Source organism: Cebus imitator, unplaced genomic scaffold, assembly GCF_001604975.1.
Source record: "Cebus imitator isolate Cc_AM_T3 unplaced genomic scaffold, Cebus_imitator-1.0 Scaffold49, whole genome shotgun sequence".
Lineage (NCBI taxonomy): Eukaryota > Metazoa > Chordata > Mammalia > Primates > Cebidae > Cebus > Cebus imitator.
This window is the reverse complement of record NW_016107364.1, coordinates 187,970-212,847: the sequence shown is the minus strand read 5'-3', so window position 1 is coordinate 212,847 and position 24,878 is coordinate 187,970.

The following is a 24,878-nucleotide window of genomic DNA, read 5'->3' as shown; positions in this document are numbered from 1 at the left end:
TTCATTTAATATTTTCAGATCAGTACTGACTGTGGGTAAGCAAAACTGCAAAAGCCAAACACAGCTTAGATAGGACTACTGTACTAGAAAGGGATTTTTCATTTTTGGACTATGTTTGTGGATAACCGAAACCATGAAAAGCAAAACTGTAGATAAGAGTAGACTATTGTATTATCCTATGATACAGCTTTCCTCCTAGGTCTGTATCAAAAAAGAAATGCAAAAATGTGCCAAAAATGAGTTTTACAAAGATGTACACAAAACTTTTACTCATAATATTGAATGTAGCATCAAGTAAATGTCTGTTAACAAGCAAATACAATACACTTTTAAATGCAGTATACTTGTGCAGTACATTCCTATACAGCAACACAGAAATAATGAGTTATATATATGTATATGTATCAGTATATATAAATATATAAGTATACATAAGTATATATTAGTAAATAAATATATATACTGATACTGATATATACTGATATATATATATATATATATAGTCTTCAAAATTCAAAAATAATACGTTGAGCAAAAAAAAGGCAGTCTAAGTGGGTGGATACTATAAATTTCCATTTATATAAAGTACAGGAAAAGCACAAGAAAAACTGATTTTTATTTTGTTTATGGAAATACATAGTTATGTAGAGGTGAGAATTGATAGGGTAAAGACAGTAGAAGGTATTATGGCATAATGGAAATATATTATATTACAGCAGCAGTTACATGAATATGTACATTTGTCAAAATTGTAACACATACTTCAGATATATATATGTATATTTCACTGAATGTAAATGTTGCCTTCTTTAATACTGTACTTATTGTAATAATTTCCATCCTGTTATATTTTTACTATGCTGCATATATCCCCCCCAAAACAATATGCATGGTATTATTTTGAATACTACATTTTTATGATTGACAGCATAATGCATTTATTCTTCTGCATCTTGCTTTACTCTGTTGCTTTGGGATATTCACTATAAACTGTGTAGCTATAGTTAATTCGTGTATAAATTCCTCTCTATAATTGAACCCAAATTTATTTTCTTTTCTGTTGATAGATATTTTTGTTGTTTTAACTTTTTTTATTAATAAAATCAGTTTAAGGTATATTAATATATACATATAATTATGTGTGTGTATATATGTGTATATATATCTGCATATGAATAAAAATATTTCAGTTGACTTCATATTTCCAAATTGATTGTTTTTCAAAATGATTGTATCTATTTATATGTACAAGAATAGTGTATGAACGTTTTAGTGCTTTACATTCTCCTGAATCTTATATGTGGTCAAACTTTTAAAATGTTGTCAATCTGCCCTTGTAGCAGTATCAAGAATTATTTAATATTTTGTTGTCCTGTTTTCTGGACTGTCTGTTTACATATTTTTTCTATGTTTTATTTCTTAAAATTTAGCGTTCTTTATTTTGGATGATAATTCTTTAATCCTTATTTACCTTTCAAAGGGCTGCTCCCAATATTGAATTATACTTAGGGGAAATAGCCAGACATTGTCCATCGTCTATACTTGGTTTAAGATAACAATCACATAAATCAAGTTATCCTATAGAGAATATTTGGAGAAAATACAGAATTTTTTTAAAAAAAATCTCTTTTACTCTCTTTTATTTAGATTAGAAGTTGTTTATTAATTTATCTTGGGTTCACTGACACTGTCTAGTTTTCCTCCTCATACTACTATTTTTATTTATTTATTTTTTTGAGATAGAGTCTCACTCTGTCTCCCAGGCTGAAATGCAGTGGTGTGATCTCGGCTCACTGTAACCTTGGCCTCCCGGGTTCAAGCGATTCTCCTTCCTCAGCCTCCTGAGGAACCAGGATTACAGGCTCATACTGCCATGTCTGGCTAATTTTTGTATTTTTAGTAGAGACGTGATTTCAACATGTTAGTCAGGCTGATCTCACATTCCTGACCTCGTGATCCGCCTGCCTTAACCTCCCAAAGTGCTGGGATTATAGACGTGAGCCACAGTGTCTGGCCTCTTCATTCTACTATTAAATCCACCCAATAATTTTTGTCTTTAAATATTATATTTTTAAACCACATAATTTTTATCTTTTTAAAAAATATGTTTCTACTGAAAATTCTTATCGTTTAACTTTTTACACATATATTTTCCTTTATTTATATTAACATAATTATCATAGCTGCTTGAAAATTTCAGTCTGCTAGTTTTAGCATGAGCTTCATCTCAGCTGGTTCATCTTGGGTGTCTTTTTTCTGGAGAATGGATCACGTTTTCCTGGTTTTACATATATTAAGTAATTTGGATATTTTCCTGAACATTGTGAATGTTGTTTTGTAGAGACTCTGAATTTGGTTGTATTCCTTCAGTAACTGTTGTTTTTTGTCTTGTTGGTTTTATATGAGTTGGCAATTGAGTTGGTTAGACTCAACCTTCTGTAGCTCAAATCTCACTTCAATTCTTTTATATTTAGTTGGGCTTCTCTGAGTTTGTCTTACCTTTGCATGTTTGAAAGGTTAGCCAGACAGATGGGCAGTTTCAACACAGGTTTGTAGGCTCCTCTCACAGTATCTCTCGTCTCTGAGATTAACTTCATTACATTTTAGTTGTGTGATTATTCCAAATATTTTACCTTCTGTTTCTTTAGACAAGAAATTTTGCAAGTTTCTTTTAAGAATTTTTGCCTCCTTGTGCTGTGCTATCTGAAAACCAGCTTTCAGGCTAAAAGCTGTAAACATGGGAAATTTACCCTGTAACCTTTTTGTTTTCCCAAGTATTAACCCTCTTATAGAATTGGTCTGCTTTTGCTCATTCTCTAGTTGTCTTATCTATTTATCCAGAGTTAATAGCTTTCATTTACAAGGCTGTAGTTTTGTAGGAAATTACTCAGCTATACTAAAAGTGGATGGACAACTTTTAATCTTTAATGTGTCACTAAGCATGTCTAGCTTATATTTTGTCATCACTTTCTAGCATAAAAAATAAAAGAATTAAGGCTGGGTGCAGTGGCTCATGCCTGTAATCCCAGCACTTTGGGAAGCTGAGGCAGGTGGATCCCTTGAGGTCAGGAGTTTGCAACCAGCCTGGCCAACATGGTGAAACCCCATATTTACTAAAAATATAAAAATTAGCTGGGCATGGTGGCACTTGCCCGTAGTCCCAGCCACGTGGGAGGCTGAGGCTAGACAATCACTTGAACCCAGAAGGCAGAGGTTGCAGTGAGCTGAGATGGCGCCACTGAGCTACAACCTGGACAACAGAGTGAGATCTGTTTCCAAAAAAGAAAAAGAAAGTTAAAGAATTGTTCGATGCTTACTTTTGTAACTCTACTGAAGTAGTTGACTTTAAAACTTTATTATTTATTTATTTTTTGGGGGGGATGGAGTTTCGCTGGTTACCCAGGCTGGAGTGCAATGGCGCAATCTCGGCTCACCGCAACCTCCGCCTCCTGGGTTCAGGCAATTCTCCTGCCTCAGCCTCCTGAGTAGCAGGGATTACAGGCATGCGCCACCATGCCCAGCTAATGTTTTGTATTTTTAGTAGAGACGGGGTTTCACCATGTTGACCAGGATGGTCTCGATCTCTTGACCTCGTGATCCACCCGCCTCGGCCTCCCAAAGTGCTGGGATTACGTGAGCCACCGCGCCCGGCAAAACTTTTATTTGGCAATTCCACATGAAAGAGTTAATAAAATATGACTTTAATTTCTTACGTAAATGAAAATTTTAGTTGACACTATAAAAACGGCAACATTATAGAGTAGTTTACCACTTTAATTGTGCCAGGATGATGAAAAAAAGCAGACATAAGCTTAAAATGTAACATATAAGATTCTACCAAATGAGGGTAAAAGCTGTCAGAGTGTGCTGCATAAATATAATTTTTTTAGGTCAAACATTCAATGTGAAAGATAAAATAAAAATAAAAAATAACGCAATTTAGTTTACATTCAAGTCACTTGCAAAATGGTTTGGATTAATTATAACAGAATTTGTACAACTAAATAATTTCCATATCTAACTATTTTCCTCAGTTTCGCAATAATAAAAACTAAAATGACATGTTAAATGATAGTTTTGTATCCCCATTATTACTGGATAGGGGTTGTTTGTAAAGAAACAATGGTAAACTTCAAGTGGGTAAGGTTCCTATACAGGCTTATCATGTGATAACTAACTACAATTACATTTTGAGAATTGCTCTTTTGTTATGATTACATATAAGGTTCCATTATTTTGAATTAGCAAACCAAAGTTTGACATTAATTTCAGTCTTATAACAATGTTAATTCTATTTATTTTATTGATTTCTATATTTGTAAACTTTAAATGTAAAACCGGGCTTTAGATAATCTGTTTTTTTTTTCTGTAAAATGCAACTTCAGTTTATCACCATAAATTAATGCTGCTAATTGAAATATTATTGCTTTTTAGATTTGTTTGTAGTTAATTTGAAAAGCATTTTTTAACATAAAAGCAAAAAGGGTAAGAGTTTTTATATAATTGTATTTCCCCATTCAAAGAACCTTCTATTAATATATTAAGATATAACTCACCATTAGGATTCTTCAGATATTATTTTTCATTCATAATGGAGACATATTTAAGGATCATTTTCTTTATGAGCTACAGAAAAATCGTAGACGGAAGCCTACCTTCCAATCCCAGCTTTGTCACTCACTAACTGTAAGATGTCAGGTAATGACACAAACCCCCTGTGCTTCAAATTCCTCCCTTGGAAAAGTTTAGATAATAATAGTACTGTCCTCTTAGGGTGTTATGAAGACTAAATAAGTGATATTTGCAAAACCCTTAGACAAGTGCCTGACATGTAACACATGCTATCAACATGTTTGAAAATTAAGTATTACTAGTCAAGTAGGAGAAACACATCCCTTACTAGATAATGTCTCTTTGGGAGGCTATGAAAGAGAAGAAAAAGGCAGCATAGGAAAGGGTTAGCTTTTATCAGAAGAGTTTTGAAATAGGAGCTTTTTATAGACATCCTGGAGAACTGTTAAATCTTAGAGAAAACATTAGACAAAAAAGCACTGAGGGTTACAAAATATTTATCTCTTCCCTAATGTCAGACCGGTTTGCTTTTTGCAGATTGGATCTCTCTAACATGGATGGTCAATTGCGTTTGTTGTCAGGTAATCTGCAGCACCTGTCTTCTGGTTCTTCCATGGCCCCTTCTCAGGTATTTTTCTTTTGCTGCCTTTGTCTTCCAAATCATGGGGTATTACTAATAATGAGTACTACACCAAGGTTTGGTAGGGCTTCTCATTTAAAATCCCGAAACATCTTAACACTTGGTTTATAGTGTATAGAGGAGACATTATTACATCCTCGACCCCGGGGAATAAGACACAGAGAGAGAGCAAAGCACCAGTTCCATCTATTCTGGCCTCTCTGTATTGTCTACAGGACACCTTGAGTTATGTAATCGTTACCTCAAACCGTGTCTAGGAAGCAGCTGGCCTTCTCCCAGGAAGACACATTCTTAGCATGTAAGAGTAAAAAGGGAAGTAAGAGAATTTAGTCTTTATAAACTCGTTTGTAAAATTGAGTAAGTTGTGGTAAAAAAAATGGCCACTTTGATTTGTTTTAGAGAGATATTTTCAATAAAATGTCTCAAATACCCTTTTAAAATTGGTAAAGATGATAAAAATAAAAAGGGCTCTGATTGACCATACTTTTAGAATGTCTACAGTTAGAAAAGTTCTCACATTAATAGAGAAAAAGTATTGATTTGGAAATATTAACAGCCACTGCAGCAGTAGCGGAATCAACTGAGAAACCCTAAAACTAGAAATTCCTACATCAAAATAGAGAGAATATAGTCAATCTTCTTGTAAGAATGTGTTACTGACTCTTTTATCAGTACTTTCTATTTCTGTCCCGCAACATCACTTGAGTGCAATATTTATAATGGAATAGCCAATGTCTTTTTTGCTATAGTAGATAAGAACTATATTATTAGGATTGTATAAAAACAAAATAGAGATTATGATTTATATTTATGAATTTGATATATTCATCCAAAAAGGTATCTTTGTAGCAGGAGGAAAAAAAATGAATTTGGGTACCCTAAAAGTCTACACCTTTCATTTTGATTAAAAAAAAAAAAACCTGAAAATTTTAAAGATATCAAACAGGGTACAGCAATCCTTTTATCTCCACTTTTCTCTTAGAAATGACTATCTCACCAAACTGAAAGCAATCACATCATTACTAATATACTATATTAGTAACCACAATCTAGATGAAAAGCTTTGCTTTGATCCAAATGAAATTTTCCCTTTTGCTATCTATATTATATTTGTAATTACACTGAAGTTACTATTTGTTTATAATTTACTCGTAATACATGATGTAAACTAAGAGGAAATAACTAGCTATGTTACAAACCATTAATTTTCATGGAGAAGGTTGACGCTCTACAGATGTAATTTGCAAGTCAAATATAAGCTTTCTCCCTCTTGGATTCTTTTTTATTTACAGGAAGTCTTGGCTGAATTAATAAATAAACAGTAGCTGAAATATTTCATTTTAATTACTATAAGGTGGCATTTGTAGAGGAATGTTTAACCAAGAGATCTGAGATGTTGTCAGGCAGGGGATTAACACTAAAACAAAGGTCTGAATAAATATGTGGTTTTTCAAACCAAATTCAGTAAACACACTGGGGATCACACTTTGGATAAGATGCTTGCATTTAATGTGAGATGGTATAGCCAAGCTCTTTGGACTGTGATAAATTGCTCAGCAGGTGTCTTTGGGGTCATGAGACAATAAGGTATTATTCTTCCTTCTGAAACTGTCCAATTCTATTAGTTTCTTAGAAGGGAAACACTTTGGGAAGTAAAATGAAAAGACTGTTGCTTAGAATTACAACACTGCAGGTATTTTATTTAGTACTTACACAAAATTATCACCAAGGTTATTCTTTGAAAGCATGTATACTAATCGTAAAAATAAAAAGCATGCATCTTCTCCTTCAAGCATGATAATCAAAAAGATAACCATTCCATTTGGGATTCTAGTTTTTCTTGTTGTATCAATATTGTATAGGTTCCAAAATTTATGACTAGTCACTTTATTTATATGTTTTTTCAACTTATATTTAGATTCAAAAGCACATGTGCAGGTTTATTACCTGGGTATATTGTGTGATGCTGAGGTTTGGGGTATGAATGATCCTGTCACCCAGGTACTGAACATAGTACCATGTAGTTATTATTTCAGCCTTTACCACCTTCCTCCTTAAACCTTCTAGTAATTCTCAGTCCCCACTGTTGTCATTTTTATGCCCACAACTACCCAATGTTTAGCTCCCACTTATAAGTGAGAACATGCAGTATTTGGTTTTCTCCTTTTATACACTTGAAAAAGTGTTCTTCTCTCTTTTTTTCCTATATTTTTTTCAGTGTGTGATCTATGCTGAAACAAAGATACATTTGCCTCATTCTTATGTTTTTTAATATCATGTTGCATGTGTTCATTCATAAGACATCTATTCTAAAACAATATCTTTGCTCAAAGATTTTCTATGTGCCATCTGCAATTCAAATATAGAAGAGATATGCTTTCTGTCTTCATTGAATTTTCTATTTGGAGAAGTAAGACACAAGAACAATTTTGGATTACAGCTGTTTAAAGGTGCTGCAGATAATGACAGAGTAATTCATCAGAAGCAGATATGAATTCAGTTGAACCAATCAAGGAAAGGATATTTATTTGTAATTTTTGGAGTGATGCACAACTGTCCACACCTTCATTCATGTAGCCACATACCGCTGGCATACACATTTAATTTTAGTGTAACCCCACCCTAATTAACAAAGGAAATGTCAAAAGAATCATGACTCCAATCTAGAATTTAAGTAACCTTAAACCAACATTTTCTCCATTCAAACCTCACAAGACTATATAGCTGTCTGTGTATTTTAGACAAAAATAATCTATTAAAATTTTGCATAGGTTTACTTTTCTTTTAATGAGGTCTTGAAGTTCCCACGTTTTAAAATTAAATTGATAGCCAATATTTTTATAATTAACATCGTTTCAGTATCATATTTGGTGGAAGGTATGTGAGATACAAAACTACTAGACAGGAAAGTTCACTTGTTTTTTTATTCAGCTTTTGCATTTTGGACAATGTAGAGAATGACATTTTGGCAATTCTGTGGGCAAAATTTTAACTTCCTAAAAGATGCAGAAAAGGTACTGACATTTTATATTTCACAAAGACTCACAAAGCTTACTTATTTGTGAACAAGGGCTTATTAAAACTCTAAATAAAAATATGCTCCAAGCATAAGCATCTTAATAAAATGCAATAGTTTGGATTCATTTTCAGAAACTTAGAGAAAATACATAAGTAAGGTAAAATAATTGTTTGCCATTAAATTTTGCCAATTTGATTTACTTACTAATTCTTTTAACGTGTATGTTAGCTGTTAGTTGGGAAGATAGAAAATTTGCAAGAATCATATTTTTATTTGAATAAAATTTGGATACTTTTGTATGAGTTAATGGCTTAGTATTACAGTCGAAGACTTTATATTGTATACTTTGGTTTAAAATACATTATATATTTGGATTCTCAATGCACATATTTTTGATGTTTTGCTTTTTCAGTTATTTTTGTCCTCTGAGGAAAAGAAACAAATATTTAAAAAAGTCTACATTATACATCCACATTTTTAAAGTTATGAAATAAAAGGAAAATGCTAAGGTTTATTTAATAAAGATCATGAAAGTGCCTGTCAAAATAGTCCAGGATCAATGAGACAGCAGCAATTTCAAAAGTGCAGTTCAAAGATGCTTTATACTCAGTGAGGAAAAGTTTCCCTTAATCTCTCAAAAAAGAGTTTGTATAGTCTCAAGCTGCACAAAAGCAAAACTAGGAACAAAAGATTAGGTGAAGTTACCTGGAACTTTGTAAGTTAGAATTCTCTCTGAAACTTTTTCAGTTGCCTTAGAGGACACATCGAAAGAAAATCCTGAGGAACCAAATGTTGTATTATACAGATTGAAATTCTGTTACATGTAATTCTTCTCAAACTTAAATATTTTCAAACCAATCACCTTTTTGATATTAAATTACAGATGTACATTTGTTTTACAATTATAAAGAATTCTCCTTTCATGAGCTTCCCCAATACCTTGGTCCTCTGGTTTTGTGATGGTTAATATTGAGTGTCAACTTGACTGGATTGAAAGATGCAAAATATTAATCCTGGATGTGTCTGTGAGGGTGTTGGCAAGGAAATTAACATTTGAGTCAGTGGACTGGGAGAGGCAGACCCACCCTCAATCTGGGTAGGCACCATCTAATCTGCTGCCAGTCTGGCTGGGATAAAAGCTGGCAGAGGAACGTGGAAGGACTAGACTGGCTGAGTTTTGCAGCTTACATATTTCTCCCAGGCTGGATGCTTCCTGCCCTCAAACATCGACTCCAGGTTCTTCACCTTTTGGACTCTTGGACCTAACCAAGAGTTGGCTTCTCTACTTTTGGGGCTTTGGAACTCAGACTGGCATCCTTGCTCCTCAGCTTGCAGACAGCTTACTGTGGGGCTTCACCTTGTGATCCTGTGAGTCAATACTCCTTAATAAACTCCCTTTCATATATACATCTATCCATTAGTTCTATCCCTCTAGAGACCCCTGACTAATGTGGGATTTTTTTTTTTATCAGTATTTCCTCCTTTTTGAAACATGCATTTACTTAGAACACCAAAAATCAATAGATTATAGAGAATGATTTCTAGGACCAATATTAATGTTAAAACATTTACTTTATATCATTTTATATCTTTTATTTATTTTTTATTTCTAGAGACAGAGTCTCATTCTGTCTTCTAGGCTGGAGCGCCATGGTGCCATCTCAGCTCACTGCAACCTCTGCCTCTCGGGTTTAAGCGATTCTCCTGCCTCAGCCTCCCCCTTAGCTGGGACTACAGGTGCATGCCACCACACCCGGCTAATTTTTTATATTTTAGTAGAGACAGGGTTTTACTGAATTGCCCAGGCTGGTATGAAACTCCTGAGCTCAGGCAATCTGCCCGCCTTGGCCTCCCAAAGTGCTGGGATTGTAGGTGTGAGCCACCACACCCGGCCCATTTTAAATCTGTTTGCTATATTTATATCACAAATGGAACTATGCTGTCATGTGATTACAGAAATTTGCTTTAATGTACTGCACCAGCTGGAATGTTTTAGTTACAAGTAAAGGAAAAGAGAGTCACATTGGCTTCACAATAAGAGCATTTTTTACCCCTCATGCCAAGAAATGTAAGGTGAACTCTAGTTGTGAGATGCATCTGAGACATGACAGAATGTCTGTTTGGAGATTTGGGAGAAAGAGTTCCTTCCTCTTAAGCAGAAAGCAATTTCTCCAGATGTTGCTGTTCCTCTAGAATGACTTGCCTAATGTGGAGGCAGCATTCTGAGCTGGAACAATGGGAATGAGCGTGGATAGAGTAAGAGAGCCAGGCTCCTGATGATGCTAGTGAACTTCAGATGCCCATTCCTAAACCTGTCATTTCCGTGGAGAAGATAGTGATCTTATCTGTGTCTCAACCTATTCATAATGCACTCCATAAACTGATGAGGGGCTCACCTTTCCCTCAGCCACTGTGTGAGAAGAAAATCTGAGCTTTTCTGTGAAAGGGAAGGAGGGATATAAGTACATAGTGGGTAGCAGTATGCACCACAAGTGCAAAACTAAATTTGGAGACCTAAGTTTTCTGATCCAAAGGTCCTGTGATTTTCTAATACCTTAAACATCAGGAGTAAACACAAAACTTCTTAAAGCTCTCTTACAATATTGTATTTAGGCCACTTTTACAAAATATGTACTATAACAAACTAAAAAGCTGCACAGCAAAGGGACAATTCACACAATCAAGAGGCAACTGACAGGAAAGAAGGAAATATTTGCTTATCATATATTGATAATTAATACCCAAATTATATAAGAAATTCTACAATGAAGTAGTAAAATATCCAGATAACCTTATTTTAAAATGTGCAAAGAAAATTAATAGACATTTCTCCAAAGAAAACATACAAATGGCTAGCAGGTTTATGAAAACGTGTTCAACATTACTAACCTCAGGGAAATGCAAATTAAAACTACAATGGGGCATCACCTCACACCTGTTAGGCCAACTATTATAAAAAAGATGAGAGATAACAAGTGTTGAAAGTTCTGGAGAAAACTGAACCCTTGTTGAATGTTAAATGTAAATTCCTGCAGCCACTAAAAAACAGCATAGAAGTTTCTAAAAACATTAACCATAGAATTACTACACGATCAAGCAATCTCACTTTTAGGTGTATATTCAGAGAAAGTGAAATCAGCTTCTCAAAGAAATATGTGCATTCCATGACCATTGCAGAGTTATTCAAAACAGCCAACATATGGAAGTAACATAAATGTTTATCGGCATATAACGGATAAAGAAAATGATACACACATACACACACACTCAATGGAATATTGTTCAGCACCAGAAAAGTAGAAAATCTTTTCATTTGCAACAACATGGGCGAAACTGGAGGATATTGTGCTAAGTAAAATAAGCTAGACACAAAAGGACATGTAGTACATGATCCCACTTATATGAAGAATCTAAATTAGCATAACTCATAGAGACAGAGAGTAGAATGTTGGTTGTCAAAGGCTAGGGAGGGGAAAATGGGAGTTATTTGTCAAACTGTATAAAGTTTCAGTTACACAAGATGAATAAGTTCTGGAGGCCTGCTGTAGAATGCAGTGTCTATAGTTAATGATACTGTATTTTAAACTTAAACATTTGCTAAGAGGATAGATCTTTTATTAAGTGTATTATAGATCTTATTTTAAGATCTTATATTAAGTCCATTACACACAGACATGCACAAATAGTAATAACCAACTAGGACAAGAGAAAACTTTCGGAGGCGATGGATATGTTTATGGCATAAATTTTGTTGATGGTTTCACAGCTGTATACTTATCTCCAAACTCATCAAGTTTCATACATTAAATATTTACAGTGTTTCTATGTCAATCATACCTTTAAAAATTAGATTAAAATAAATACTGGGAAAGAAAAAGAGCACTATGTGAGTGTGAACTGAGTGCCTGTTTGAGAATGTCTAGTCATACCCCAGCTCTGACTTCGCTACTGAATGATTGTGTGACTGTGGATGACTCTTTTAACCTTTCTTTGTTCCCCAATTTATGAAAACAAATGATGACATTAGATTCTCTAAAGTCTCCTATTTTTTTGCTACTCTGAGATCCTATACTAATTATTCATTGAACCAGGAGGTATTTATTGGGAATCCAGACTGCCATTGATTCCTTAAACAGGATTGGTCCTATCCCTCACTTTGCTTAAGCAGAAGAATGGCAGCCGCCATTGCTCCCTGCAATTGCTCTACATATGTGCACTTTTAGTCCATCAACTGACCTTAATTTTGTCTCTCTAATGTTGCATTTTCAGCTCTGTGTCTGTCTCTTGGACACTGTACCTGCCTTTGTTCCATGGTAGGCTGGCAGCCCGTTTAGGCTTCTCTCAGGCTAATTGCATGTTTGTTCCCCACTGATGCCCAGTTTTGCAAATGACTTGGATTTTGTATCTCTAACAGCCTTAGCTGAGAGACATTTTCCCTTAGCCCTGTTATCATGAAATGGTCCAGTGGAACTGATCCCAGACTTTTGATAAGGGAGGTACTTCAAACACTGCCAAACACTGAGATAGGTGCAGAAACAAAATATAGATGAGAATTACCCCTTGTCAAGGGATATTTTATACACACATACACACACACACATACACAAATATGAATCACCAGCATATTAATGGGCACTATCACAGAGTGGGCTTGTGGCATATCCACTATACCCTGTGTGATATGAAAGGCCTCCCTTCACAGAGATTTTCTGCAGAGTTCTTAGCCATAATGTCCTCTTAGAGACAAAGGTCGTCTTTGTTGTTATTAAGCAGTTCCATTTGCCTGCAGCATTCACATGTAAACAAATTAACATTTAGTCATTCATACGTGAATGTATTTATTTACTCATTATATATTTATTCAAGCATTTAATAAGTATCTGATAAATATTATGTAAAAAAGACAGTAAGAAAACAATCTACAGAAAAAGAAAGAAATTTGGGGCACAGCGTCAAATTGCGAAAACTAAGGAGTAAAAAACTGTGGATTAAAAAATTTGCATTAGGAGATGGGAAATATATGTTCTTCTCTAATTCTACATTATAAAAAGTGCATTTTGTGGCTAATTCATACAGGTTATATAGAGAAATTACCAATAAAATTGGTTGCATTGGACAATTGTATTAGTATTTTCCCTGGAAGATTTTTATAATATAGAAATTATATGTTCAAATTATTTCTTCAACAAATATTCAAAACTTCTTATTGGCTGAAATGTTTCATATATGTCTTTACTATATCTCCACAATATGTCTTTAATATCTCTATACAATAGTCAACATAATACTATGAAGACCTTTATAAATATTTGTTGGCACCAAGGTTAAATTCATGTTTAAAAACTTGCTTTGAGATATCTTCCATCCATGCTGTTTAACCCAGATAGTTTTATATAATTATTGTTAATCGTATTTATAGAATTATGTAAAAATGAAAGAATACTTGTAAAAATGATTTAATAACCTCTCTTGAAATTCAACAAGCAGTTAAATGTTCTAATTTCCTTTCATGCCATCTTGATCATAGTGTGGTTATATTAAATTCCCATCAGGTATAAGAAAGTGAGTCAGATTTATAGGTAAAAATGCTCAAATCTGACATATTTGACAGATCTACTGATATGACAAATATTTAACAGACATATTTAAGTGTATATGAAAACAAAATGTTTCACTATTTAAAAAAATATTCCTTTTCCTTAGCATTGGAGTAGAATCTAATTTACTTGGCATTTTAAAAAATCCCTCACTTAAATCAATTTCCCTTTGTAATGTTAAAAATTTAAAGATGCCTGAAGCGATAGGATCCTCTAGGTAATAAGAAGAGTATCATTATTATAACCAAAATATTAAACCAGTCATTTATATATCTGTTCTAAGACAGACTGACTCTCATTTATATATCTGTTCTAAGATAGACTGACTCTTTTTTTTTTCCTGCCAGCAATTTTCCTTTCATCAAAAAAATGCTTCAAATTCCATCCTAAGGGATTAACTGGTCCATCAAAGAATCAGCTTCTTACAAGTGAGATGTGGGGCATACTGTGAAGGAACATCCGAAATTCAGGATAACTTTGTTTTGTTTGTCCTCCACTGCCAGGAACTAAACTGACGTCAAAACAAGGCAGTGTTATGCAAGAGAGCTGATCTAGGAGCCATTGTCTCCCAGAGTCAAGGCAAATGATGACACACAGGAGATGCAGATGACAATGGAAAGGGCAGTGTCTGAATGTGGTCTGGCTTCTTGTTGAAGATCTGCTTTTGCCTAAACCTGAGTATATCTATGCCTTTTCTAATTGCAGTGCATAACTCTGAACCTGGCATTTAGGGCCTCTTCCCACCCTAGCAGTGATTCTTCCGGCTGAGGTCTTGCTGGAATGGTGTAAGAAAAGATAGATGAAATGGAGATTGGGTTTTGGTGACTGGCAGGCTTCAGAGCTTCCTTTTGGGGAATATGGTGCTAATTGATCTGGTTTGCACTTAGTTTTGAAGCCACAGACTACAGCATTAGAAAATGCCATATTTAATTTCCTGTTCACTTCTGTGAGGGAAGGGAAGGCCATGTGCATGGTGAAATTTTTATTTGTTTAGATGAAAATTGGATCAAAGGAATTGAGGTTAGACTAAGAGAAAAGCTGGGAACTCGACGTAGAAGGAACTGTACTGGGGAAATATTTAATTAGAAGGCTTTTGAGAGTTTCTCTGACTTTCTGAAAGACCAAGGAAGCAGTGAAGATTTGAAGCTCTCTCTTTAGAAGGTCAATAGATACAATTAGATGAACAGACAAAAATCACTGTTAGTAAATGTGTCATTCTTCATATAAGGCATTCCATTGACCTCAGAATATTAGTAATGAGCCATTTGTTTGAGTCACATATTAAGGTTTGAGTCTGAATGCCTGTAACTCATTAAATAAGTAAGTTTTTAAAATGACCTGGAAATTTTAAGTTCAATGTGTTAACCAGTTTTATCATTTACATAAAGGATTATTTTATGAGCCATAGGTTTTCTTAGGAAGGTTATTTTTATTCCCCCAAATTTTATTTCTAGCAAGATTTTAATTTAAAAAATTATTTGACCCCATGAAATGGCCTTAGTCTTGTCTGTCTTCTCTCACCATACTTCAGAATGACTATAAATTAATGATGTATTAATTTACTAAATTAAAATGAAATGAAAATTAGATACTGTTGTTCATGATGTATTAATTTATAGTTATGAACAAATGTACCGATATTTTCACTTCCTTCATGAAATCAACAATGAGCATATCTAGCGAAGTTCATGGAATAAACACTCCTGATAAATAATGTAAAAAATAGAAAATGGGATTAATGTTCTTTTTATATTAAAAGAAACTTTTCAAGTACAGTAGATTTGGCAAAGATTTCCAGGGTAGTATTTTTCATATTTTTCAAAATTTGTCAAATTTTAGTCACACTTACTATAACCTATCACGATAAGTAAATACTTTTTAAAAATCTGTTAGATTTTTATTTACTTATTTTTTAACTTTTATTTTAAATTCAGGGGTACACGTGCAGGTTTGTTAACACAGGTAAACTTGTGTCATGCAGGTTTGCTGTACAGATTATTTTGTACCCAGTTATTAAGCCTAGTGCCCATTACTTATTTTTCCTGGTCTTCTCCCTTCTTCCACCCTCCAAAAAGCCCCAGTGTGTATTCTTCCCCTTTATGTGTCCATGGGTTTTTAAATATCTCAAATACATTATAAAAATGTATCTCATATTTAATATGTATCTGTACATATCATGAGATCAGATGAAGGTCTCTGAACTAATCTAGCTGATTGACATGTAATTATGGAATTTGATGTATTATTTAGTTTCTATACATTGTTTTAATGTATTTCCATGTGGTTAGATGATGCTACTGCAATACCAAATGTTTTGAGTTGTATTTATTCCCAATAGCAGGAATAGATTTACTGAAATTTTCACACTAACATATAGTTGATTTGTAACTATTAATGATCATGGATTTTTTTTTTTTTTTTTTTTTTTTTTTAGATTGTTGGTGGACAGAGAAGAAAGTTTTTCCTTGATAACAACTGAGCCAATGGTGGCAAATTGAAGGTTCTGGCTTATGTTTCATTAACAGCGTTAAGCTATCATTTAAGGCTGTTATCAATTAGATGATGAATAAGGGGGCCAGGAGTGGTGGCTCACACCTGTAATCGCAGCACTATGGAAGGCTGAGGCAGGCTGATCACTTGAGGCCAGGAGTTTGGGACCGCCCTGGCCAACATATTGCAAACCCGTCCCTACTAAGAATAAAAAAATTAGCTGGATGTGTTGGTGCATGCCTGTACCCCCAGCTACTTGGGAGGCTGAGGCAGGAGAATCATTTGAACTGGGTAGGTGGAGGTTGCAGTGAGCTGAGATAGCACTACTGCACTCCAGCCTGGGAGACAGAGCAAGACTCCACCTCAAAAAAGAAAGAAAAAAGGTGATGAATAAGGAGAGTTTACAAGTTGAAATACTCTTGATCAGCAAAAGTGTTTTAAGTTATCTGACTGCTGGTCAAGATTATGGACATTATAATTTCTCTAATTAAAAGGCACAAAAGGAAATATGAGAAAACTAAATAATGAGATGCAAATTATTTGGTGGCTTGTTTCCATGAATAAAAATCTAAGCTATGTTTACACCATTAAATGTCTACTAAAATGAAATGAAAATTAGATACTGTTGTTCATTTCCACACATAAAATGTTTAATGACTGTGTATAATATTTTTCATGTGAATGCATAAGTAACTCTTCTATTGCTCTTTTGAAAATCAAATTCTAGTGTATTAAATAATGGTAAGATTTAAAATTTATGGTGACATTTGAAGTAGATTCATATTTTAAGGAAAATACACTTTTTATAGTTATTATTCTTGGATAATTGTTTTTTACATGTGATTTAATAACACTGATCTTTTACTAAACAATTTTTTGTGGTATATTTTGGAAAATAAGGTTAAAGAATGAGTTCCAAATTAGTAATAATTCTCCAGTAAAGGACCAGTTTTTAACAATTCTGCAGTTAGAGATTATATCATGGAATCAGGTTGTAGTGGTGGAAATTATGCAGTGTGTATTTGTGTGTGTGTGTGTGTGTGTGAGTGTGTGTGTGTGTGTGTGTGTGTGTGAGACATCGAGAGAGAGAGAGAGAATGTTCTTTTAAATATATCAATTTATCAACATAGGCCCATAGACTCCTGTTACATGGGAATACGGGCAACACCTCCTGTAAAAATCTGTTCAGAAATCTGTTACTACAAAATGAGCAAATCCAACAACAGTTTATCTCTGTCCAATGCTTTTTGTCTTCTTCATCTAAAATGGAAATATATGTTCTTATGTGATTGACAAATATCAGAAAAGAAGTCATGTGACAACTATTTTAATAGATTTGCCATAGATTTTGTTGTAAATTTCAAAGTTCCAAATGTCACTATTTGATATATTGAGAAGAACATTATTAAAATTGTAGATGAATATATGTTAGAGTTCTGTGCTCACTGTTGCAGTCTGTATATGACCATAATTCAACTTCTAAAATAAAGAATTCTGATTTTTTTTTGCTCCTGTTTGCATTATGAACTTTCCTACCAGACTGTTAATATTCAAGAGTACAAGTGGAAATTACCATTGAAACAACTAATCTGAGATGTCAATTAAACACTTCTGTGTTTTAGGCTATTGAATATAAACTATGTGCTTGGCTCTATGATAACGATTGCAAGGGTACATGCTTCTTGTCAACAGGAGCTTACAATTCTCATCACAGGAGAGTTTTAAAAACAGTATTACTGTAGTATCTGACAAATCAGTTAAATTCTAGAATAAGCCTGTGAATTGACAAACATACTGGCAGAATCACCCTTGAAAAACCCTAGGAAAATTGTCAGAGTAGTAAACCTAAACCTAAGGCAATCCTCCAGCATTGAAACAAATATTTATCTGATTGAATCAAGCTCAGAATGATGAACTTCTGTTATAATAAGCATTATAGCAATCAAAAAGATTTCAGTGAAAAGCTGATAGCTGTTCTCCCTCTCATATTCCAGTTGGGCTTATACTCACTGATTGACTATTTAAATATTGAGCTGTTTCTTTGTTTATCTGTTTTTCTTTTATGTATGTATCTATGTATGTGTTTGATTCTTTCTTTCAATTTTACTCATTTTCATGTTCTTCTCTTTTCCCTGGTGCTATTTGAATCTTTAATGTATGGCTGCTGCAGTGATGCTGCCAATAAATGACTTAAGGTGAGTATTCCTGTGTTCTACAACATTCTATGGGGTTCAAGAGAACAAAGGATAAGCTCCAGTTAGTCGAGAAGTAGGAGAAACAAATATAGCAAGACGATATAGAGATGAGCTTCCTAGACATATGGGTAGAATTTTAAGTTGCACAAATAGAGAAGAAAATACCATTTATGGTGAAGTTTTCTTCAGAGATGTGGAGTATGAAGGAGTAGAACATATCTCTATCATAACAGAAATTTGGAAAGGCCTCTGAAGGCATATTAAATACATTTGCTTATATAATTTAAGATCCAAATTTTATTTTTGTTTTCTAACTAGATACACAACACTTAAAAAAATACAGTATTTTTTAAAATGTTCATGCAAAACAAAGTTTACTTAAGCAAATTTAAAATCGCATGGCTTCTATGTTCTCCCATATATACCCTCTCTATTTTCCACGAAATTGATAGTTTAAGAGAAGGAAGGAATATAAAAGTTTGTCAACTTTGGTTTTCAAAAACCTTTCATAAAAGATATCTTTCATAAAAATACCTAATGTAGGTAACTGGAGGACGGAGGCAGCAAATTACCATAGCATGTGTATAACCTAGGTAACAACGCTGCAAGATCCGCACATGTACCCCAGAACCTAATATATATATATATATGTATATATATATGCTAAAAAATTATTTAATGAAGAAAAAAAGATAAAATGCTTCCTATTGCTAAAATGTTAAGGTTTTTGTATACTTTTCTATCTTTTTCCCCCTTTCTTCAGCAATGTCCTTTAAGTTTATTAAAAAGGAGCATATATTTGTGTAAGCAAGAGAGAAAAATATAAGTTATTTAGTTATTTTTCCTGTGCCAGGAGGGTGATATTTACATGTAGTGTTTACTTACCTGCTAGTGTTTAGGTCTTTGTCCTTGGTTCTAAGTCAAGGTGAAGAAAGGTCAGCAGAATGTTGGATTTGTAGCACCTTATTTTTAACTAAGCAACACAGAGATAATGAGGTAAAGAGAGAAAACTCATGTGGTTAGAGCTCTCAGACGAGCACCAATAACCCCCTATATTCTGTTATTCTGCTCCAGCCAGGAGCAAGCAACTTGATATTCTCTTTTCTAATATAAGAATAACAATAATTTTAAAAGAAGTATATTTCATTTCGTCTATACAGACTATGTGGTTGCTTTTAAATGCAGGAAAAAGGAAATAACATTTTAATGTATTTCATGAATTACATGCATTAAATATGTGACTATAGAATATACTTTGCTGAGGCGAGTAGTTTATAAAGGAGGACAAAGACAGCTTTAAAAGACAACTCTATTCCGCATAAAATGCTCCTAAAGGCTGAGTATATTCTGTCAGAGGAATGCAGAAACTTATTCCTCATTGAGATATATGGAGTTAATAATAACCTCTAAATTATCTACAAACTCTCAAATGATACTAAAGCTGTGATATTTTTATCTTGAAAATGCAAGTCTCATTTTAATGGGTTTTCCCTGTCTAACCATTGCCTATCAAGAATTGTGTTTCTTTTCTGAAAGAATGAGCATGCTTGCCAAGAATAGATTATTACTTTGCCTTAAAAATCAATTAAGCATTTTGTCTAAAGCTTTATCAAACACAGCAGAATTTATATACCCTGGAGAGTATATAGATATCAGGTTTGTTTCTGGGACATGATTTGCATATGCATCCCATAAAATCTGAGCATGAAATGTGACAGAATTTAAGACTACAGCCATGTCCTCTAGGTTCCATAGTACACACTTTGCAAAGATAGTGTTTGGATTCCATGCTGCAAAAATATGGCCAGCACTCCACCCCCACCAGAATTAATAGTCTCAACTTGAAATGGGCAATTAAAAATACTTTAAGTTGGACACAGTGGCTCACACCTGCAATTTCAGAGATTTTGGAGGCTGAGTCCAAATAATGGTTTGAGTCAAGGAGTGGGAGCTTGCAGTGAGCTTTGATGGTGCCACTGTACTCCAGTCTGGGTGACAGAGTGAGACTCTGTCTCCAAAAGCAAAACCCAACCAAATGAAAAAATGTCAAGATGCTACTGAACACATGGAAACTCAGATACAAGTAGAGGTTTCATTCAAAGTAGTTGGCTTTTTGGAAATGGTATTTTTATGGCATCTTTTGAAATTTGAAAGATGAAAAGTGTTATCAAGGTAGATGAAGGAATGAATACATGACTCATACAATGACTTGGTTCATAGAGCAAGGCAGAAAAAACATGAAATGAATACACTAAATACACAATTTTGCTTTGTTTCCTTCAGGGCAGTGATAGGACCTAATTCAAATCTGAAGGGTGATAAAGAAGTACAAAAAGTAATTTATGAAACAGGGCTGCATCTTATTTATTTATTTAGTAGACACTAAGTTCTTTCTAAGGGCTAGGAGAGGAGTTGCTGTTGTTGGAATTTGTGAATTTCTGGCCAGTAGGAGCTGAATTCTTTGCTGTCGGGTGGCAGGAGGCTATGGTTTTCCACCATTGTGTTTGACTGCAGCAGGGCAATTATTTCTAAAATTGTTGTGTTTCTAAATTGTCCTTTCTTAATCCTTTGGCTAAAGAAAGTAGTCTTCTTGGTGTGTAGTTTCCCAGCTGCCAGTTTCTCCAGGACATACAGGAGGCTAAAAGAAAACCTACAAACTCACTGTTGTGTGGTTCCTTGGGTTCCCTAGCCCATCTGTTTTCTCCTTTCCACCTTTCGTAGTATTTTACATATTGTGCAGTGATTTTAGCTGTACTTGGTGGAAAGGAAAGAGAAAATGTATGTGTACTGTACCTCATTTGGCCTAGAATATTCTTTTTAAAATTTACATCTGGCTAGGCATGGTGGCTCACCTGTAATCTCAACAGTTTGGGAGGCCAAGGCAGAAGCATTGCTGGAGCCGAGGAGCTTGAGACCAGCATAGGGAACATGATGAGACACTACTATCTCTACAAAAAGTAACAAAAAATATTGGCCAGGTGTGATAGCTCATGCTGGTAGTCCCTGCACTTTGGGAGGCTGAGGTAAGTGGATAGCGTGAGCTCAGCAGTTGAAGACTAGCTTGGGCAACATAGCAAAACCCTGTCTCTACAAAAAATACAAAAATTAGCTGGACATGGTGGCACACATTTGTAGTCCTAGCTACTCCAGAGGCTGAGGTGGGAGGATCGCCTGAGCTGGGGAGGAGACTGCAGTGAGCCCTGATCTTGCCACTGCACTCCATAGTCCAGAGTTTGGGTGATAGAGTGACATTCTGTCTAAAAAAAAAAAAAAATGAGAATTAGTCAAGTGTGGTGGTGCACGCCAGTGGTCTCAGTTATTCAGGAGGCTAAGGTAGGAGGATCACTTGAATTCAAGAGGTCAAGATTATAGTCAGCCATGTTTGCACCATTGCATTCCAGTCTGGTTGACAAAGTGAGATCTTATCTCAAAAATAAATAATAATGAGTTCACATTTGCATTAATTAAAATATATTTTTACTTATAGCCATTTCGTAACAGTAAGTATTTCAACTTTTGCCAGGAGATTAGAGTCAGCTCTACAAGAACACTGAGTTTTGCCCAGGGCTTTAGTCAAGGCTTGTCTGTTTCTAGGGTACTGTACTGTGTTCTCTCTCAAGCCTGTGTTACAATTTTTCCTATTGCTGTAAGAGCTAAATGGTCAGTTACGAGACACAAAGCCACGGCAATATATGTACATTTATCTTCTCCTGACATTTTCACTGTCAATCAGGAGCTCTGGGGAAAAACCTCATGAGTGAAATTTATTTGATTTTCTTTATCATGCAGTAATATTGGAGATAAAAAACTTAATCTGAGCAATGCTATGAAATCACTGCTTTAAACTTTTAATGTGCGTTTCTTTCAGGCAGTATTTTCATGGACTGTTCTCTAGGGTTTACTGTTATAGAGAAATGTCTTCAGTGAATAAATAAGAAAACCCTAATATATAGATATATTGGTAAATGTTGAATGAAACTGTGCTAGCCATGTTTCCCTTCAGTTTTGCAGATTGTACCCATGGGTTTTATTGGTTTTAAAATTCATCTTTATGACTGTAGAGGTGAATTCACTTTTGTGCCTTCTTTTTCTGCAGAAGAAATAAAATCATGTGTCTCTACACTAAATTCTTTTTACTGTTCTTTGGTAAGTGTCTTTCATAATTCAGCAGAGAAAAGGCTTATCAGTTTATCATTTATAATGTCTCAATTTTTGTAGCTTTATCTGTTTTGAAATGTTTCTATGTGGGTAATTTGAAGAACACATTCTGTGAGTACAAAACACTGCTATTTTTTTTCCTAAAGGTGTTATTTAAAATAATCAAATTGCTTTTCCATCTCATCTACCTCATTTTGGAACAAAGAACCACAAATAATGAGAAAACTCTTTATTACCACAATATAAAAGAATAAGAAAAACTTTCCAAATATTATTTTTCTCTTTGACTCTCTCTACTGCCTTTCTGGGATCAAAATAACAACAACAATAATAATAAATGTTATATAGAGAGTAAAAGCCACATTTTTATGTTTGGGACTTAAGAAAGCTTTCATGATCCTCTGATTTTAATATTATTTTCTAAGTATAATTTTTAAATGTATCATAAAACAGATAATCAATGCTGATTTTTAATATTTAAATATCAATCTGGATTTATCTCTAAAAGATAAATAATTTACATTATGAAGTTACAGAGCGTAAGATCTTTACTTGCATTATTTACTGCATACCATTTGGAAATGAATCCATAACTTTGAACTTGAGCTTAGTGCTCATGGCCTGAAAGGAATATTTCTCAACCAGAAAGTGGGGATAATCCTTCCCTCCAGGGGCATTTGACAATGGGCATTAAATAAGTGTCCAGAGACATTTTGGATTGTCGGGGCTGGGGGTTTGCTATTGACATCCAGTGGGGAGAAGCCAGAGATGCTGCTAAACATTATAGAATAAAAAGACATCCCACATGAAAGAATTACATGGTAGAAAATTTCAATAGTGCTGCTGTTGAGAAACATCCTACGTTTCAGTAACTTAAGGATTTTTGAAACCTGAAAGAATAAATAACCGGTTCATGCTATGAATTTTGTTTTCTGTGTTAATGCATGCCTAATAGGGTACAACAGTTTACCTGACAGACGTTTTGGAAATTCCACTAGCATTTATTAACCTGCAATGTACTCTACAATTGTTTACTTTGTTTTCACATGCTTTTGAACAAATACGCCTTGTGAAAAAAATTCTTCTGAGTGGCACGATGAAATAGACAGGAATGAAGATAATCGTGCATTTATGGCTTTACAAATCATGATGTATCCCTAATGCCTCTGGAGAGGATAATTGAGGGTAGGATTTAAGTTGCATTCTTTTTAATCTGCCTTGTATCGGATATAAGCCTTACCTTTTTGAAACAGATGAGCTGCTCTTTGTAATTTTCCACCTGGACCTATGCACCTCAGGAAGTCGCCCCATGTGTGTCCTTAGGAAGTCCACACTGGGCAGCTTTCCCTGCTGTGGATGCCTGGCTACTCTGTCTCTGCTGGTTCCCCTCACTGTCAGGTGATACACAGCCTGGGCCTCATTACTCCATGCACATTTCTGCTTCTAGCAAGGGGCAGATTTCTACCACTTTACCCCAAAGATGCTCTCACTCTGCTTATTGCTGTGAAGATAAAGAAAGGAAAAACAATAACAACAACAAAAAACTATGCTTTTGTCATGATAGTTCGCTTCATTGTTATTTATTTTGTTGATTGAAGACATAATGGGGCCTCAACTGAGTTAGAATAATATTGGATTAAAGTTGTCATGATACGTTATAAGGCAATAGTCCTCTAAGGAATGTTTGTCTCTAAGGAGGACTTAGAGTTGTCAGGGAACCCAGAGCTTTGCAATTGTAATGAGTAAACAGTAACAGATTCCTCAGAATTTAGAGTCCTCCTTAGAGACAAACATTCCTAAGAGGACTACTGTCCTATAATGTGTCACGAAGAATCATTGGTCCTCAGAAGGTTGCCCATGATGGCATACTTTCACCCCCTGGTGTTCCAGACTCAAGAAAGATGACTTTCCATTCCACACAAACATTTTTCTCTCTTGGGCAAGTGGAAGCCTCTGGAGTATTCTTAGGAGTGGTTTGAAAATCTGAAACCAGAAAGGCTCAAATGACCACTCTCTTCCAAACTTGAGGGTTCATCTCTGAGCCTGGTCTCCTGGACAGACTCTTTTCTTTCTGCATTAATTAAAATATATTTTTGTATATTGTTTTTTTGTATATTTTCTTTAGGGTGAATCTAATTCCGGGGCTCCAGCATCATTTCCTGTCACAATGTGCCAACTGCAGCTATACCCCGAAAGCCATCAAACTT